This window comes from Rhagoletis pomonella, unplaced genomic scaffold (genome assembly GCF_013731165.1).
Source record: "Rhagoletis pomonella isolate Grant_MI unplaced genomic scaffold, Rhpom_1.0 Rhpom_scaffold_01203, whole genome shotgun sequence".
Taxonomy (NCBI): domain Eukaryota; kingdom Metazoa; phylum Arthropoda; class Insecta; order Diptera; family Tephritidae; genus Rhagoletis; species Rhagoletis pomonella.
In genome coordinates this window covers 18,826-24,383 of record NW_023459757.1, presented here as the reverse complement: position 1 = coordinate 24,383, position 5,558 = coordinate 18,826, and positions in this window count along the sequence as shown.

Here is a 5,558-nt window from a genome sequence, read left to right as displayed (position 1 = left end):
TTTATGTGGTAATTGCGCATATTTTATCAGTTTTCAATAATTTGAATATTTCTTAAAACTTAAATAATGCAAATGCAATTGCATATGAATTACATAAAAATTTCTTATGACTGGCGACAAATTTATCAACGACAATTTTAAAACCCGGCAATGATAGTTTGTCACTTTTTCAATGGAATTTCTCATGGAATTGTACCAGTACTAACAATTGTTTTTATGAAGCAAAACACCCGCCAATCTGTCGAATTGTCACTGACAATACGGAAAATGCCTGCCGTTACAAACTTATCACTGTCATTTTATGAAATAGGCCCCAGATATTGTTCATATGTTAGAAAAAATGTTTCATTATCGATTTTCGACTACTAATGACAGAAAGTTTAAATTTTTTTTTTCAAAGCAAAAATCTGCTAAAATTTAGCAAAATTCTGCTAAAAATTAGTGTATACATTGACCTTCATTAAAAAAACAGGACAATTTAAGTGTGGACCAGGACACCAGGACAATTTGTTTAAATCAGGACGAATCCTGGAAAACCAGGACGTCTGGCAGCCCTACACTAATGAACAAAAATTAAATTATAATTATTGAATCCTGCAAATGGGGTTCGTTTTTAAAGTCTTTTAAATATTATTCAGATTTTTGCACGCTTATTAATAATTCCTTAATTTTTCCTTTCTACGCGCAATATAAATGTAGTTTTGCAATTTGAAAAAACATCGATGTTGAGAAAAAAAGATCGATGTTAGCAGCTCGATACATCGATGTTTCTCCAGCTCTATACACCGGCATCAATAAGATCACTGATCTACCGAAACATACACAAAGAAAAAGTTAAAAATGCTTAACTCTGTTATAGAGAAAGCTTCAAAAATGTTTTCGGTAACGGAAGTTAATATCATCCATATTTACCGTGACCATCCGTCCTGCATTATACGGGACCAATTGTCATGGCAATTAATTTATTTTATACGGGACGCCAAATGTTCTGTATTTCTTTTAATGTCCGGTATTTGTCCCGTATTCGGGGCCAGTCTGAATGCCCGTGCTTCGAATCGAGGAACACATACAGTGCCCAAAATATAAATTAGGATTCTACATTTTAGCAAGGTTCTTCTTTTGTTTATTATTTTTTTTAAGAAGAGCTCTTTTCCTAACAAAAACCATATAAGTCGATATATCCGACTTTGCGTAAAAACTATGAGATTTAATTCTGCAAATTTTCACCAAAATTTCAAACTTTTGAATCAGAACCTTTAGAAAAAAATTGTTTGCAGTTTCGGAGCTCATTAAAATTTATTATAATAAAGTGCAAGTGCAACGTGCTGCTCATTTGCTTCCCTATCAACAAAACGTCAAACATACTAGCTTTGTATGAAAAAATGCGTAGCACCATCGACAAAAAAAAATTGCCAAAAATTAGCGGTAAGTTCTAGCTACTTAAAACTTGCACTTCATCGTACTAAAATTTATCGAAACTTTTGTAAAAAAATTTGTGGATTAAAAATCTCGCGAAAGATATCCTACAAATTTGTGATGTACTATAAGGATGCTGTTTCAGGGCTAATACAAAAATCTAAGATCATTTAAGAAGGTGTTAAGATCTGTTAGCTTTTATGGAAAAACTTAGCAAAATTATTTTTTTCTTTTTTTTTCTTGAAACTTGGTACGTAGGTAGCTTTTTTCCTAGATTAATATATAGGATAACTTTTAACGGAAGGTATCTATGCTCCGGTTTGCTGAAATATGGCAAATAGGTAGCTTTTTGCTTAGGTTAGAATATACATACATATAATATTTCTTCCAGTAAGTAGACCAAGGACCGAAGTATTAGAAAAAATCGTATTTATAGTCCGATTTGCTTGAAATTTGGGGAGTAGGCTTTGCCTAACCTAGCATATAGGATCCTGTTTACGGAAGTGAGCTTACATATAGGATATGTTTTCTGATAGGTGGACCAGAGACCGATCTATTCGAAAAATCATATTAATAGTCCAATTTGCTTGAAATTCGGTATACGTATTATACATATACATATAATTGAATTGAAAATTTGGAAACCTACTTCAGACTTTCCAAGGATGGTTATACGCTGATAATAATTTCGATATATCCAGGGAATGTGGCATCTTCCATACAAATCGAGTTTTTCATACCGTTTATATCTGGAAGCATTTATGGTAGAATCCTCGAAGTTGGTGTGGAGATATTTGAAATCAATCCCTTACTGGTGGAGAAAATTGGACGAGGCGTCTTCCAAACACACTGAAACTTTTATCTATCTGTAAAAACATACATATATATTTCTTCGGTACATGTGTTTGTGGGTTAACTCCTCCCAAACCATCAAAACGATTTTAATAAATTTTTTATTATGTGTTTGTGTGTGTCCCTTTATAATACAGGTTTTCAACTCAAAACGCCAGGTGGCACTTTACTGTTACTAAAAATCGTGTTTATTATCCAATTTGGCTAATACTCGAGATATATTTATATTGGTAAGGTAGGGGCAATACCATTGCAATAAAATAGCTGCAAGGTGGCGCTGGAAGCGAGTTATTTGTAAAAATCATCAAGTGTAGTCATTCGTAGACAACAGGGATCAAAGTCAAATTACCGTTAAATCCACCATTCTTATTTAAGACGGCAATGGAGGATATGCCTCCAGACGACCACAAACGTGAACAACGTGAACGTGAATTGTTGGTGAAAACGTTGGACCAAATGTTTCATAACAAATTAATTTTGAGCGGGACGATGTTCCCCGGGTCTCCTAGTGAGCAAATAAAAGGCAAGGGGAGCAGTGCATTGACTTTACCGCTTTATTGGTAGATCTACCAACGTATTAGCTGTATTTTATTTTCTACCATTTTTATCAATAAAGGCTAAAAATCGACCAATATTTTCCGGGAAGAAAGCAAGGAGAAATGAGCGTAGTGTTATATATTTTGCCATCGAACACACCTAAAATAAATATAAAAAGTTAACACTGACCTTAAAAGTGTAATTGCATCTCTCTCTGTTGTTTACGGGAGTATTTTTCGTTTGCAATAGTTGCTTCCAGTTTTTACAGGAAAGCGTTCCAGGTGTCAAAAAACCTTTAAGTCAAAGCACTTTTGTGAGAATTAAATCGCTCTCTCTCTCTCAGTCAGAAATTGCAGGTTTTAGTCCAAGGTTTTTTTTCCTGCAAGTTCATGAAAAGTGGTGAACGATAGGCAGGGTTGCATTTGTAAACAAAAACAGAACCGGGTGAAAGCAAAGAACCTTACATATGTTCAAAAATAGAAGTAGTAGTTACAGAAAAAGTGGTTTCTTGCATTCCAGGTGACTTTACTATTTCTTTTTTTTTACAGGTTTTTACACGAAGTTATCTGGAACGAAATTAGTTAACTAATACGTTTTTTGGGAGACTGCCAAACGAACGTTCTGCAAACTTCAAGCATTTCAAAACTAATTTTGATCAAACAATTTTGAAGTGCAGAGTAATTGTTTGTTTTAATGTAATACACGACCAGAATAAATACATCCGTGATCGAATCAAATTCGATTTGAAATTTCTTTTTTTTTTGAGATAACGGAATTTGGTAGCGAGTTCGCATTTTCAATTTAAAATGTACATACATACATATTTGAGAGAAAACAGCTGTCATTTTACTTCATTCGATTCGAAACGTATTTCATTCGATCACGGATGTCATGATTTGGACCCAGTTTCATATCTATGTTTTTGTTGAATGTTTTATTGGCGTGAAATACACATTTGGTTGTTTTATAAAAAATACAACTTATTCCATGGAGGCTTCATATAAGGTGACAGCAGAAGTTCAAAAACAAAAATTGCACACAAATTTTTTACGCATAATGACATTAAGATTTACAAAAAAATACTTCATTTTTACTTCAAGAATCTTCTTCTTCTTCTTTTTGGCGCTGTAACCGCCTAAGTGATTTTGGCCGAGTTCAGCAAAGCACGCCAGTGGTTTCTCCTCTGTGCCAACTGACGCCTATTGGAAACGCCAAGTGAAGCCAAGTCCTTCTCCACCTGATCTTTCCATCGCAGTGGGGGCCTCCCTCTTCCTCTGCTACCACCAGCGGGTTCCGAGTTGAATACTTTCAGAGCTGGAGCGTCGGTGTCCATTCGAACGACATGACCAAGCCAGCGGAGCCGCTGTATTTTAATTCGCTGCACTATGTCCATATCGTTGTAAAGCTCATACAGCTCATCGTTCCATCGTCTGCGGTACTCGCCGTCGCCAACGCGTAAAGTCCCGTAAATCTTCGGCAAAATCTTTCTCTCAAACACTCCAAGAGCCGCCTCATCGGATGTTGTCATTGTCCATGCTTCTGCGCCATATACCAGCACGGGCATGATGAGTGACTTATAGAGCGTGGTTTTCGTACGTCGAGAGAGGACTTTACTCCTGAATTGCCTACTCAGTCCAAAGTAGCACTTGTTGGCAAGAGTGATTCTACGTTGGATTTCAATGCTGACATTATTATCGGTGTTAATGCTGGTTCCCAAGTAAACGAAATTCTCTACTTTCTCGAAATTGTAACTGTCAACAGTGACGTGGGTGCCAAGGCGCGAATGTGCTGACTGTTTGTTTGATGACAGGAGATACTTCGTCTTGTCCCCGTTTACCACCAGACCCATGCGCTTTGCTTCCCTATCCAACTTGGAAAAGGCAGAACAGACTTCGCGGTTTTTGTTACCGCTGATGTCGATGTCATCGGCATAAGCCAGCAATTGCACGCTCTTGTAATAAATTGTTCCTGAGCGGTTCAGTTCTGCAGCTCTTATTATCTTCTCCAACATCAGATTAAAGAAGTCACATGAAAGGGAGTCGCCCTGTCTGAAACCCCGTTTTGTGGCGATCGGCTCGGAGAGGTCTTTTCCAATTCTGACGGAGCTGGTGGTATTGCTCAACGTCATTTTACACAGCCGTATGAGTTATGAGGGGATGCCAAATTCAGACATAGTGGCGTATAGGCAACTCCTTTTAGTGCTGTCAAAAGCGGCTTAAAAGCCGACAAATAGGTGGTGAGTGTCGATCCTTTTCTCGCGGGTTTTTTCCAAGATTTGGCGTATTGTGAATACCTGGTCTATGGTGGATTTTCCTGATCTAAAGCCACACTGATAAGGCCCAATCAGTTCATTGACGGTGGGCTTCAGTCTTTCACACAATACGCTCGATAAGACCTTGTAACCTATGCTTAGAAGGCTGATCCCGCGGTAGTTGGCGCGAATTGCGGGGTCACCTTTCTTGTGGATTGGGCAGAGCACACTTAAATTCCAGTCGTCGGGCATGCGTTCATCTGACCATATTCTGCACAAGAGTTGATGCATGCATCTTATCAACTCCTCGCCGCCGTACTTGAATAGCTCAACTGGCAGGCTGTCATCTCCAGCGGCTTTGTTGTTTTTCAGCCGCGTTATTGCTATACGTACCTCGTCATAGTCAGGCGGTGGAACGTCGACTCCGTCATCATCGACTGCGGGCTCGGGTCGCTGAGGCGAAAACCAAGATTCTCTGGTAACCCTGAATTTGTATTTTTTA